The sequence below is a fragment of the Mobula birostris genome, chromosome 20 (assembly GCF_030028105.1).
Source record: "Mobula birostris isolate sMobBir1 chromosome 20, sMobBir1.hap1, whole genome shotgun sequence".
Lineage (NCBI taxonomy): Eukaryota > Metazoa > Chordata > Chondrichthyes > Myliobatiformes > Myliobatidae > Mobula > Mobula birostris.
The window spans coordinates 34,670,212-34,684,964 of NC_092389.1; the positions used below are offsets into that span (position 1 = coordinate 34,670,212).

Sequence of the window (14,753 nt, forward strand, 5' to 3'; positions counted from 1 at the left end):
CAAATATGCCGTGCAATCTTCCACATTCACCCAACACCCTGAGAAGGCCATTTATGGTATTACTTAGTTGCAGAAGATGAAAGAAGCATTTGAAAAGCATTGCACACTCAAGTCATTTGCCAAGAAAGCTAAAATGACCTTGATAGCGGTTTCATTGCTTCTTATAACATTTCCAAAATGATAGCTAAGTGTGGAAAAGCTCATACAATTGGTGAATGATTAATAATGCCTGCTGTATCAGAAGTGCTGACCACTGTTCTCAAAATGGAGACCAGTATTTTAAAATCAATTCCATTGAGTACCAACTATGCACAGAGCTATAAAAAAACAGAATTTGAGATAGTGTTCAAGACAACGAGGCATTGCTAATGGCATATATATGGTTTATCAAAAACAGAAAGTTTATAAAAAGACTCTCTTTTGAAAAAAAGAGAAACACAAATATCAATGGAAAATCAAACGATGACTAGCTCAAAATGTATATTCAGTATATTGTGCTCAAGAGGTGCATTGGCAAATATAAAGGTGCTTTAAGGGGGCGTTGGGCTAAAAAAATTGGGAAACACTGACTTCGACAGATTCATGAAGGATCAGAAGGACACAGACCACATACAGATACATGGGATTAATTTAAATAGTCATTATAGTCAGTGCTGGTGTAATGAGCTGAAGGGACTGTTTCTGTGATGTACTGTTCTATATTCCACTTGAATATTCAATAATTTGAGTGATGCTACCCAATCACTGAAATATTGGTGAATTCTGCACTGAACAAAGACAGCCACAGTTTAAAAATTCAAGAAGTTAGTTTCACCTAGAAATACTGTAACCAACAGAGAGCTCTATAGTTACCATCTCAGCTACATTTGTAATAGACATAAGAAAATGCAAAAGAAAGTCTGATTTTTATTACAGCAACTTGGGCATTACAGTGTAGTCGTGGGTCAGTGCATGGAGTCAAAGTTCACAAGTATTGCGGAAGAGAAGAAGGCAGAGACAAAACGTAACTGAAATCAATGGGTGGCTAAGCAGCACATTAAATATGTGCAAGTTGTTGTTGGCAGTATTCAAGAGGAAATAGGGATGTTAGTTCCGTGAGCACAGAACATCTGGACTGTGGAATGTATGTGGCAACAACAGCAACCGATACAAGCAACATTCTCTCTGAAGAAAAAAGGGTTTCAGTGACACTGATATAAATGTTTGTGGAAATATCAGCAATCAAGACAGCGCAATTATACAATTAAGAAACCAAACATTGGCAGGACTATACTGGTTTAGTCAATATTGTAACAATAGTAAAGACCTCAGCACAAATCTGTGCAAAGGAAATATTTAAGTAGAATTTTTCCTCAGAGGCAATTTTTCATCATCAAATTCAGGCAGATGCTGTACAAAGGCAAGCATGCAAGATTTTACATCCCATAAGCAATTGGACCAAGTGCTTGGAAGCGTGGAGGAAGTGATTCAAATAACACCTTATGATTGTTCCCCTTGGGAATCATCGTGCTATAATGTTGTTAAATAAACTTACATACTGGCTACACTTTATGTTACTACATTCCAGTGTAGTTAAAAATTACAAAGCAGAGTTAAGATTCTCACTGTCACCCAGAGTGTAGGCTCTCCACTAAAGCCTGCAGAATCACAGTAGTATTTCCCACATTACTCTCTGCTATATCAACAATAAAGACATCCACTTTCCCTCTGTATTCAGAAAGCGCTTCAGAATTAACTTCAGTGATCTATGTCATTGTTGAAGCTGTGGCAAAATATTTTCACGCAACTGTAGGCTGTCCACTGGAACCCAGTACTATTATTTAAACAGTGAAAGAGCAGCAACAGTTGATGGGTTCATGTGTACAGATCATTATAATCCTGTACCAAGTGCAAGTACTTCTCAAAAAGGTTAAAGCTAGTATTTGTAGCTTCATGGCTAGCAACTAAGGGGAATAAGTTTTCCTAGGTCCCTCAAGTTCAAATTTATTGTCATTGAACCATATACATGTATACCGTCAAACTAGACAACATTCCACCGGACCAAGGTGCACAACACTGTACGTATATAACTCATCCACAACACAAAGTAATAGTACCACAAATAAATTAACAAAATAATGTGCATATACAAGTTAGAAAGTAAATAGTATAATGCTACTGGTGACTCATACGTGATGAGATGTGGTGATGGCAGGAAGTTCTATAGTCTCTTGGCCTAGGAGAAGAATCAGAATCAGGTTTATTATCATTGGCATGTGACGTGAAATTTGTTAACTTAGCAGCAGCAGTTCAATGCAATACATAATCTAGCAGAGAGCGAGAGAGAAAAAAATAATAAATAAATTAAAACATAGTAATAAAAAAGTAAATCAATTATGTATATTGAATAGATTATTAAATAATGTGCAAAAATAGAAATACTGTATATTAAAAAAGTGAGGTAGTGGCCAAAGCTTCAATGTCCATTTAGGAATCGGATGGCAGAGGGGAATAAGCTGTTCCTGAATCACTGAGTGTGTGCCTTCAGACTTCTGTACCTCCTACCTGATGGTAACAGGGAGAAAAGGGCATGCCCTGGGTGCTGGAGGTCTTTAATAATGGACGCTGCCTTCCTGAGACACCGCTCCTTGAAGATGTCCTGGGTACTTTGTAGGATAGTGCCCAAGATGGAGCTGACTAGATCTACAATCTTCTGCAGCTGCTTTCAGTTCTGTGCAGTAGCCCCTCCATACCAGACAGTGATGCAGCCTATCAGAATGCTCTCCACAGTACAACTATAGAAGTTTTTGAGAGTATTTGTTGACGTGCCAAATCGCTTCAAACTCCTAATAAAGTATAGCCGCGGTCCTACCTTCTTTATGACTACGTCAGTATGTTGGGACCAGGTTAGATCCTCAGAGATCTTGACACCCAGGAACTTAAAGCTGCTCACTCTCTCCACTTCTGATCCCTCTATGAGGATTGGTATGTGTTCCTTCGTCTTACCCTTCCTGAAGTCCACAATCAGCTCTTTCATCTTACTGACGTTGAGTGCCAGGTTGTTGCTGCGGCATCACTCCAGTGGTTGACATATCTCACTCCTGTACGCCCTCTCGTCACCACCTGAGATTCTACCAACAATGGTTGTATAGTCGGCAAATTTGTAGATGCTAACAGTCCTAACAGTCTTTATGCCAATGTTAAAGCACCTTCTTCCTGATGGTAGGGGTTTAAAGAGATTGTCTGGATGGATGGGAGGGATCACTGACAATGCTCAGGGCCTTGTGTATGCAGCACTCCTGACAAATATCTCTAATGGGTGGAGGAGAGATTTTGATGATCCCTGTAGTTCCTGTACCAGACGGTATTGCATCTGGTCAGGCCACTTTTGATGGTGCTCCTGTAAAAACTGGTTAAAATGGGGGGGGGGGGGGGGAACAGAAGAGATTTACTCACCGTAATCAGGAAGTGGAGACATTCCTGTGCTTTCTTGGCCAAAAACGTGGTGTTGAAGATGACTACAACTCTGTGGGCTCTGAAATGATTAATAATCCAAAAGTAGGATTTAATAAACTCTGTCACAGGTAGAGCCAGTGAAGTTCGATAGGCTAAGAATGTGGTTGTTTGAACTGTGGCATGTTCTCCTAACTTGGTCACCACATACACCTGTCAGAAAAGCTCCGATAACTGCATACTTGGACACTTCTCCACCAAACTGGAGAAATTAGGAGCAGAGTCTTCCCAGAATCAGTGACAATGCTACAGCTTTTCCAAGGAGACTAAGAGCATTTGTGATGCATTTTTTTTTAAGGTCCACTTGGAAATTGCTTGTTAAGAGCTCAAAGTAAAAGTGTTTGCTTTGGGAGTCCAGAATAAGCCAGATAATGTGGAACACTGGGATTATAATAAAATCATGATCACAGCCCTGATATTGAGAATATTCACCCAAGAGGGGAAGCTAATAGAGAGTTCGATATCCACTTTCCAAGGCCCAAGAAACTTGCTGCTAACGTCTGCTTTCTACTACAGTAGTGTGACCTCCCCAAATGGTTAGAGTTGTTTGCAACAAAGTTAAACTTCTAACAAATACTCCTTGCTCAACTCTTTGTTGTAGAGAAGCAGTCTTCAGTTCTTAATGTAAATTGCAAGCAGTAATCTGTTTGAAGTTAAAAGGAAAGTTAGGCTGGCTAGTAAGCGATGTGGTTTGCCAAGTAAAAGGACCACAAGTTACTTATCTGCATTAGCATCTACATCTGCACAAGACAATGGAGCTATGTTCACTGGCCTACGTTAATCCAGGCAACTGCAGCTGTTAGTTGCACTATTGTCCTCAGAGGCTTTTAGACCACCTGTACAAATTACTTTGTTGCAGCAAAGATATCTGGAAAACATCACATGCAGAAGATGTCACCTGGTAGCAAAACATTATAAATATTAGGAAGCATAAGGATTGTTAGGAATAACAGAATGACAAAAAGAAAAACTAAAATTCATTCCTCAGCCTTCGGTTTCTGCAATGGACAACGCATTCGCCTGCAACTCTGTGTTCTCTTACTTTGTTAAATTGTGTGTGCATTTGGAAATCCCTTGTAGTTTGTAAACCTTTGGAATTTGGAAATCTTTTATAATTCATATATTCTGAGTTTAAATGTGCTTAAATTTAGTTCTTAACATGTGTCACTGTGTTTAAACTACTTTGTTAGCTGGAAATATCTCTTCCTTGGTAGGGAGGGAGGAAATCTACCATTCAACCAGTGTTTATTGGCAGCCAGACCTCACCATAGAGATGAGACAGGAAAGTAAGCTAATCCTTGAATAGTAGGTGGTTACAATACAACTTCCCTGTAGAGAAGATATTCATGGATATCTAGATCAGATAGGGCTTAAAATTTAAATTTGAGTTTAGAATTTTGCAGACAGGGAACCCGATACTATCACAATAGTGGATCCCTTACTCTGTCTATGAATTTGGCAGATTTTGCCTTGGTGGCTTGTCTAGTGCTTTTGATATTCCTACTTTAAGTTAGGTGTCTTCCAAGACAGTGAAAATCACTGCTGTTTGGTACACAATGTGAGTATGATGCCAAGATGAAAAGTGCACTTGAAGGCCAAAGTACACTTTTCCTCTGTTGGTCAAAAGGCTGTGCTAGCACAGCATGTGAAGCCCTTACTTCTAATTATCACCTGTTGCCCGATGCAAGAACACACAGAACTACAGGAGATAAAGCAACTGTTTCTTTATTAGTAGCTCACTACTGGAAAGAGAAGCGCACTTCTCGGACACACATGGGAACCGTACCAGTGGTGTCTCTCTCTCAAAGTACAGAGACAGAGTTTTTATATCATTTATGTCATGTAACAGGAAACAAGTTTTAGCTACTCCCATAGTCACATGCCCAGCAACAGTGGTATTTTAAGACAAAGACCCTTTGGTCAACTTAAAAGGCAAAAGCCATCAAACTGAGATTGTGCACAATAAGGTAGTTCCTCGTCTTTTTTTTTAGACAGTTTTACCACATCGTGCAGGTGAAACAAGGATTGCAAGGTCATATTGAACCTTTGTCTAACTTAAGAGTATTTATAGGACTAACTTACAAAGATAGAAAAGTGGAACCTAATTCACAAAACTTAACTTCTGCAAAATTGTCAGTCTGAAAGCAACACAGGCAGACCACCCAGACAGAAGTCCGAGCAACCCCTCATCACAAGGGTCCGAAAACCACCCCCCAACCCCTTCAACATAAAGCAAAGGATTTCAGCCTTGATGTCATTATTGAAAGGTGGCTCAGAATATGTTGACCTGGGTCTCATCATGGATCCTGACTGCCAGAAAGTGGTGCTATGCAGCAGTGTCAAAGAAATGGACTGGTGAAAGTATCAGCAGCTTGATGACTGAGGTTGCAGTGACAGTGTTTCTGGAGTGAAGGCAAAAGTTGAATGGTTCCCAGCTTATTCTATAGACTAGAAATCCACAATCCCAGAGCACGAAAGGGATGAGTGGAGTACTGGAGGAAGGAAGGTTAAAGCAAAAGTTGGAACGATGACAGTCTTGCTTAACCATGGGATTGGTTTTCTGGTGAATCTATTTGTGAGGATCGTGGAATGGATGGAGAACAATTACAAGTATACAAGGGCAGCACTGGAGGGATTTCCTTCAATTGACTTGTAGCAAAAGATGCTGTATACTACATTTTTTCTTGGATTTAAGAGCTCAAGTACAGAAATCACGAATAAGAACTGGAATAGGAATTTATTATTGTCACATGTACCAAGGTACAGTGAAAAACCTATATTACACACTGGTTCATACAGATCAGATCATTACACAGTGCACTGAGGTAGAACAAGGCAAAACAATAACAATCCAGAATAAAGTATAACAACTACAGAGAAAATGCAGTGCAGAAAAACAATAAGGTGCAAGATCAAAAGTAGATTGTAAAGTCAAAAGTGCATCTTATCATATTAGGGAACCATTCAACAGTCTTATAATGGCAGGTAGACGATGTCCTTAAGCCTGGTGATGCACGTTTTCAGAATTTTGTATCTTCGGACCGATAGGGGAGAAGAGAGAATGTCGGGGTGGGCGGGGTATTTTGTGATGCTTCACTGAGGCAGCAAGTGTAGACGGAGTCTATATAGGGCAGGCTGGTTCATGTGATGTGATGAGCTAGAACAACAACTCTGTAGTGTCTTGCAGTCACAGGCAGAGCAGTTGCCATACCAAACAATGATGCATCCAGACGGGATGCTTTCTATGGTGCATAAATGGTAAGGGTTGACAGATGTGCCAAATTTCTTTAGCTTCCTAAGAACTAAAAGCAGTGGTAAGCTATTTGGCCATCACATCAATATGGTTGGAGCAGGACAGGCTACTGCTGATATTCACTTCTAGAAACTTGAAGCTCTCAACCTCAACACCACTGATATAGACATGTACACCACCCAGATTCCTGAAGTCAATGACCAGCTCTTTTGTTTCGCTGACACTGAAAAAAAGGTTGTTGTCATGACACGTTACTAAACTATCTTCTTCCTGTACTCCAATTCAACGTTACTTGAGATATGGCCTGCTACAGAGGTATCATCAACAAACTTGTAGATGGAATTAGAGCAGAATGTGGTGACACACTCATAAGTGTACAGGGAGTAGGAAACAACCTTGTGGAGCACCTGTGTTGAGAATAATCATGGCAGAGGTGTTGCTGCCTATCCTTACTGATTGCGGTCTGTTGGTCAGGAAGTCAAGGATCCAGCTGGGTCCTCTGGTGCTGCAGATGACATGCTGATGTTTTCATTTAAGATGAATTACCATTGCTGGATGAATATTATTAAATTGCAAAACAGATTAGAAAAGAAAGAACAAAGCATTCTGATGTTCCAGCACCAAGAACTGTTCCAAAACAGAAACTCAATAATATCTATTTATAACAGTAGTAATATTGAGTACAAAATTTATAAACCGATCACAATCGCTTCCTCATGAGCAATCTACCGTAAAACTCTATGTTTATGTCTGTAAATTGGAGTTATTTTTCTGCATGCTGATCCATACACAAATTTAACCAAAAGGACCAAACCCAAAGGCTTCAACTGAATCTGCTGTTTCTGACACATTTTGCATTTCAAATTTGTAAGCATTAGCACCACTACAGTAGGTGGAGATAGGGAAACAATTAATAAACCAGCTAGCTTCAATGCTTAGGTTCTAAACGACCATCAGTAAAGAGATCAAGAGCTACGACTCTTAAGTGTCTTTTGTCTTTCATAAAAGTCAGGTCAATTATTTTCAAAACCAGTCATTTTACATTAACCAATAGCAACTTGATTAACAAACAGATTAGTATATGGATGATTACTGTTACACAGAAACATAGAAAACCTACAGCACAATACAGGCCCTTTGGCCCACAAAGCTGTGCCGAACATGTCCTTACCTTAGAAATCACCTAGGGTTACCCACAGCCCTCTATTTTTCTGAGCTCCATGTACCTGTCCAGGAGTCTCATAAAAGACCCTGCTGTATCTGCCTCCACCACCGTCGCTGGCAGCCTATTCCACACACTCACCACTCCGTGTAAAAAAAAAACTTACCCCTGACATCTCCCACTGTACCTACTTTCAAGCACCTTAAAACTGTGCCCTCTCATGCTAGTCGTTTCAGCGCTGGGGAAAAAACCCTCTGACTATCCACACGGTTAAGGCCTCTCATCATCTTATATACCTGCATCAGGTCACCTCTCATCCTCGGTCACTCCAAGGAGAAAAGGCCAAGTTCATTTAACCTATTCTCATAAGGCATGCTCCCCAATCCTTGTAAATCTCCCCTGCACCCTTTCTAGTTTCCACATCCTTCCTGTAGTGAGGTGACCAGAACTGAGTACAGTACTCCAAGTGGGGTCTAACCAGGGTCCTATATAGTTGCAACATTATCCCTCGGCTCCTAAACTCAATCCCATGATTGATGAAGGCCAATGCACCGTATGCTTTCTTAACCACAGAGTCAACCTGCGCAGTAGCTTTGAGTGTCCTATGGACTCGGACCCCAAGATCCCTCTGATCCTCCACAATGCCAACAGTCTTACCATTAATACTATATTCTGCCATCATATTTGACCTACCAAAATACACTACTTCACACTTAACTGGGTTGAATTCTATCTGCCACTTCTCTGCCCAGTTTTGCATCCTATCAATGTCCCGCTGTAACCTCTGACAGCCCTCCACACGATCCACAACACCTCCAACCTTTGTGTCATCAGCAAATTTACTAACCTATCTCTCCACTTCCTCATCCAAGTCATTTATAAAAATCATGAAGAGTAGGGGCCCCAGAACAGATCCCTGAGGCGCACCACTGGTCACCACCCTCCATGCAGAATATGACCCATCTACTACCACTCTTTGCCTTCTGTGGACAAGCCAGTTCTGGATCCACAATGCAAGGTCCCCTTGGATCCCATACCTCCTTACTTTCTCAATAAGCCTTGCATGAGGTACCTTGTCAAATGCCTTGCTGAAATCCATATACACTCAATCTGCTGCTCTATCTTCATCAATGTGTTTAGTCACATCCTCAAAAACTCAATCAGGCTTGTAAGGTATGATCTGCCTTCCACAAAGCCATGCTGACTATTCCTAATCATATTACGCCTCTCCAAATGTTCATAAATCCTGCCTTTCAGGATCTTCTCCATCAACTTACCAACCACTGAAGTAGGACTCACTAGTCTATAATTTCCTGGGTTATCTCTACTCCTTTTCTTGAATAATGGAACAACATCCACAATCCTCCAATCCTCCGGAACCTCTCCCGTCCTCATTGATGATGGAAAGATCATTGCCAGAGGCTCAGTAATCTCCTCCCTTGCCTCCCACAGTAGCCTGGGGTACATCTCGTTCGGTCCCGGAGACTTATCCAGCTTGATGCTTTCCAAAAGCTCCAGCACATCATCTTTCTTAATGTCTATATGCACAAGCTTTTCAATCCACTGTAAGTCACCCCTACGATCGCCAAGATCCTTTTCTGTAGTGAATACTGAAGTACTCATTAAGTACCTCTGTTATCTCCTCCGGTTCCAGACACACTTTTCCACTGTCACACTTGATTGGTCCTATTCTCTCATATCTTATCCTCTTGCTCTTCACATACTTGTAGAATGCCTTGGGGGTTTTCTTTAATCCTACTCGCCAAGGCCTTCTCATGGCCCCTTCTGGCTCTCCTAATTTTATTCTTAAACTCCTTCCTGCTAGCCTTATAATCTTCCAGATCTCTATCATTACCTAGCTTTTTGAACCTTTCATAAGCTTCTCTTTCCTTGACTAGATTTTCAACAGCCTTTGTACACCACAGTTCCTTTCCCGGTCTCATTGGACTATAGCTATGCAGTACGCCACTCAAATATCCCCTGAACATTTGCCACATTTCTTCCATACATTTCCCTGAGAACATCTGTTTCCAATTTATGCCTCAAAGTTCCTGCCTGATAGCTTCATATTTCCCCTTACTCCAATTAAACAATTTCCTAACTTATCTGATCCTATCCCTCTCCAATGCTATGGTAAAGGAATAGAATTGTGATCACTACCTCCAAAATGCTCTCCCACGGAGAGATCTGACACCTGAGCAGGTTTATTTCCCAATACCAGATCCAGCACAGCCTCTCCTCTTGTAGGCTTATCTACATATTGTGTCAGGAAACCTTCCTGAACACACCTAACAAACTCCACCTCATCTAAACCCCTCACTCTAGGGACATACCAATCAATATTTGGGAAATTAAAATTTCCCACCACGATAACTCTATTATTCCACCCTTCCAGATCTGTCTCCCTATCTGCTCCTCAATGTCCCTGTTACTATTGGGTGGTCCATAAAAAACATCCAGTAGAGTTATTGACCCCTCCCTGTTCCTAACTTCCACCCACAGAGACTCCATCAACAATCCCTTCATATCTTCCTTCTTTTCTGCAGCCGTGACACTATCTCTGATCAACAGTGCCACGCACCCACCTCTTTTGCCTCCCTCCCTGTTCTTTCTGAAACATCTAAAGCCTACCCCTGAGCCATCCAAGTCTCTGCAATGGCCACAACATCATAGCTCCAAGTACTGGTCCATGCTCTAAGCTCACCCGCTTTGCTCATAATACTCCTTGCATTTAAAATAGACACACCTCAAACCATCAGTCTGAGCATGTCCCTTCTCTATCACTTGCCTATCCTCCCTCTTGCACCATCTCCAAGCTTTCTCTGTTTGTGAGCCAACCACCTCTTCCTCCGTTTCTTCAGTTTGGTTCCCACCCCCCACCAATAGCCTTAGCAAACCTCCCCGCCAGAATACTGGTTCCCCTGGGATCCCCGTCCTTTTTGTACAGGTCACGCCTGCTCCAAAAGAAGTCCCAGTGAAATCTGAATCCCTGCCCCAGTTCCAATCCCTCAGCTACGCATTTATCCTCTACCTCATCCTTTACTTACTGTTACGTGGCAGTAATCCTGAGATGACTACCTTTGTGGTCCTGCTTCTCAACTTCCTTCCTAGCTCCCTGTGGTCTGCTTTCAGGACCTCCTCCCTTTTCCTACCTATGTCATTGGTACCAATATGTACCACGACCTCTGGCTGCTCTCCTTCCCACTTCAGGATATCGTGAACGCCATCAGAAACATCCCAAACCCTGGCACCTGGGAGGCAAACTACCATCCGTGCTTCTTTCCTGCATCCACAGAATCGCCTGTCTGACCTCCTAACTATAGAGTCCCCCATCACTGCTGCCATCCTCTTCCTCTCCCTACCCTTCTGAGCTACAGGGCCAGACTGTGTTAGAGGCACGGCCACTGTTGCTTCCCCCAGGTAAGCCATGACCCCCAACAGTACTCAAACAGCAGTACTTATTGTCAAGGGGTACAGCCACAGGGGTGCCCTCTAGCCCCTGACTCCTGCCCTTCCCTCTCCTGACTGTTACCTGCTTTTGTCTCCCTGGGCCCTGGTGTGACTACCTGCCAAAAGCTCCTCTCTGTCACCTCCTCACTTTCCCTAACCAGACGAAGATCATCGAGCTGCATCTCCAGTTCCCTAACACGGTCCCTAAGGAGCTGCAGCTCGCTTCTGGCGCAGATGTACCAACCGGGAGGGTGGGAGTCTTCCTGACCTCCCACATCTGACACTGAGCACAGAACACCGGCCCCACACACATTCTTGTCTGTATTCTACACAGATAACCTACCTGGCCTCGACCCGTTATCACTGAAGCGCTGTTGAGCCAAAGCCTTCCTACTCTGTTGCTCGATCCTCGGACACCCACTCTGTAAAGCTCTCTCCTTTTAAGCTCTTCTCGCTGTTCTCACTGGCTGACGTCCATGCACTTGTGCAGTCGTGCCCCAATATATAATCTTTTGTAAATGAACGATTGTCAAAATCTCAGTTTAACATGTCATCTAACAAATAGCATTTCTGGTAACATAGCCTTCTAGGTTATGCCTTCAAACCCAAGAGCTAGCTCAAATCTACAATCTTCAGAGACAAATATTCTTCCACAGATAAGAATTTTAAATTATTTCTTGTATACAGGTGTCCCCCGCTTTCTGAACGTTCACCTTACGAAACCTCACTGTTATGAAAGACCTACATTAGTACCCTGTTTTCGCTTTCAGAAGGTGTTTTCACTGTTACGAAAAAAAAGCAGCACGCGATAAAAAAATCAGCGCGTGTAAAAATCAGTGCACAATAAAAGGCAGCACACACCCTGAGCAGCCGCTCTCCCCCGGATTCAGAACGGCATTGCTTAAACACATGCCTGTGAGCAGCCGTTTGCAAGATGAGTTCTAAGGTATCGGAAAAGCCTGAAAGAGTTCGTAAGGGTGTTACACTTAGCGTAAAACTAGACATAATTAAGCGTTTCGATCATAGAACAGTACAGCACAGTACAGGCCCTTCGGCCCGCATTGTTGTGCCGACCCTCAGACCCTGCCTCCCATATAACCCCCCACCTTAAATTCCTCCATATACCTGTCTAGTAATCTCTTAAACTTCATGGTGAATGAAGTACGGACAACGTGAGTTTGACTTATGGAAGCTGACGAAGATGATGTTGAAGAGGTTTTGGCATCCCGTGACCAAGAACTGACAGATGAAGAGCTGATGCAATTGGAAGAAAAAAGGATAACAATCGAAACCAAATGAGTAATGATAAAGTACGACTTTAATTTTGAAAGGGTACTTCGGTTTAGGAGATATTTGCAGGATGGTTTGAGCCCTTACAAAGAACTGTGTGATAGAAAAATGCGCGAGGCTCAGCAGTCAAGCAAGCCTTCCATATCAGCCACAGCAGATGACGAACCTCGACCTTCGACATCAAGGCGGGCAGAGATAGAAGATGACCTGCCTGCCCTAATGGAAACAGATGATGACGAGATGACACCCCAGTGTCCCACCACCCCAACCCCCAGGCCACCAACAGATACCGATTCGTGGAGAATGCAACGGTAGCCAGGAGGCACACAGCCCATCTTTAAGGAAAAAGCCGAAATAAACATGCTAATTAATTAGGTGCCACCGACACGTAATTAATTAGCTTGTTTATTTCGGCTTTTTTCTTAAAGATGTGCTGTGTGCCTCCCGGCTACCACTGCATTCCTGCATGCTTCGCAGCAATGTATCGCTCGGCGGCCTGGAGGGTGGGGGCCACTGCACCACTCAACCTGCGATGACTCAGTCTAACACACCATCAGTGTGCTGGGCAAGCTACCTTCCCGATTCCCGTAAGTGATACTACACTGTACATACATTATTTGTACTTCATATCGGCTGTGTATTTTCATGTGCTATTTAGTATGATTTGGCAGCTTCATAGTTTAAAGGTAACTGGAGAGAGTGTTTCTGCCAAGAGCGCTTGCGTGAGATTTTCGCTCCGGAGAACAGTTCAGTAATGATTGTGGAAAAGTATTTCTACTTTATATAGGCTGTGTATTTATCATATCATTCCTGCTTTTACTATATTTTACAGTTATTTTAGGTTTTATGTGTTATTTGGCATGATTTGGTAGGTTATTTTTGGGTCTGCGAACGCTCACAAAATTTTCCCATATAAATAAATGGTAATTGCTTCTTCGCTTTACGACATTTCGGCTTACGAGCCGTTTCATAGGAACGCTCTACCTTCGGATGGCGGGGAAAACCTGTATTTCAAGAAATATGCTGAAACAAAGCTGATTTTATTGTGGAAGTTTAGTTCACATAAAATAACAGTGATTATCCTTCCCCAGACAGAAAAATGCTTGAGATGTCAAGAGGTTGTCAGATGCTACATAAATAGCAGTTTATTCTCCTTGGAAATGCAGTATTTCAACCAGGCAAAAGACATACTTCTGTCACTAGAGGAAAATAAGTGAGGCCTTGAATTATTATTTAGTTGCTTAGCAGAAAGTAAAGCACACACAACCATTGCACAGTTTTAGGTACATTATACGCTGAAAAGTGAAGTTATGAATGAAGTAGTGTTACAGTTTGAAGTTCTCAAAACAAAAATATTCTTATGGAATTAGTGGTTAATATATTGTAATCAGGAAGAAAACTATACAGAAGGATGAGGAGAAGGCATTCTTCAACTTAAACTTCAGAGGTTTTTTTTAATTAAAACTCTTAAGTTAGTGCCCTCAACGTCACATTTCCCCTGGAAATTAAATACAATGCTGGCTTGGATGCAGATAACAGAAAGGGAGACCCTAGTGACAGGTAAGATAGTCAAATCAATTACACCGGTATCATACAAACAAACAACTCAAGAACCACAAAGGCTACTCTGTCCCTCAAACCTGTGCTGCCATTGAGTAATGTCACAAGTGACCTGATTGCAAGCTCAGCAACATATTCCTGCCAACCTGTGATAACCTTTGCCCCTCCCTGCTTATTAAGTATTTATCTACCACTAGCTTAAAATTAAAGAGCATGTTTCCACTAGCCTTCAGTTACAAAACAACTCAGCAAGTAAAATCTGCACCTCATCGGTTTTAAATGAATGTCATATTTTTAAATAGTGACCCCACCCTTTGTTTTAGATTCTCATACAAAAGGAAACATCCTCTCCACATCCACTCTGTTACGGCAACATTAATGCAGTTTGCAGAACTGCTGCCTCTCAGTGCCAGATATACGGGCTTAATCCTGACCTCAGGTGTGGAGTTTGCACATTCTTCCCATGACCACATGCCTCATTCCAAGTACTCTGATGTTCTCCCACATCCCTAAGGTTGGTAGTTAATTGGTCATTGTAAATTGCCT

The 14,753-nt window shown here is 42.1% G+C and overlaps 1 protein-coding gene across 7 annotated transcripts in view; it reads right to left on the reverse strand.

The window, feature by feature from the left end:
- LOC140185133 (rho GTPase-activating protein 32-like) overlaps window positions 1–14,753 on the reverse strand; it is a 583,009-nt gene that overhangs the window by 494,080 nt on the left and 74,176 nt on the right. Inside the window, exon 1 of one of the 7 annotated variants that reach the window (XM_072238467.1) lies at window positions 2,172–2,193. The exons of the other annotated variants lie outside the window; for them this stretch is intronic. The gene's annotated coding sequence lies outside the window, so the exon portion shown is untranslated. Of the gene's footprint in view, window positions 1–2,171; window positions 2,194–14,753 lie in introns of those variants that run through there. 7 annotated transcript variants of the gene reach the window in all.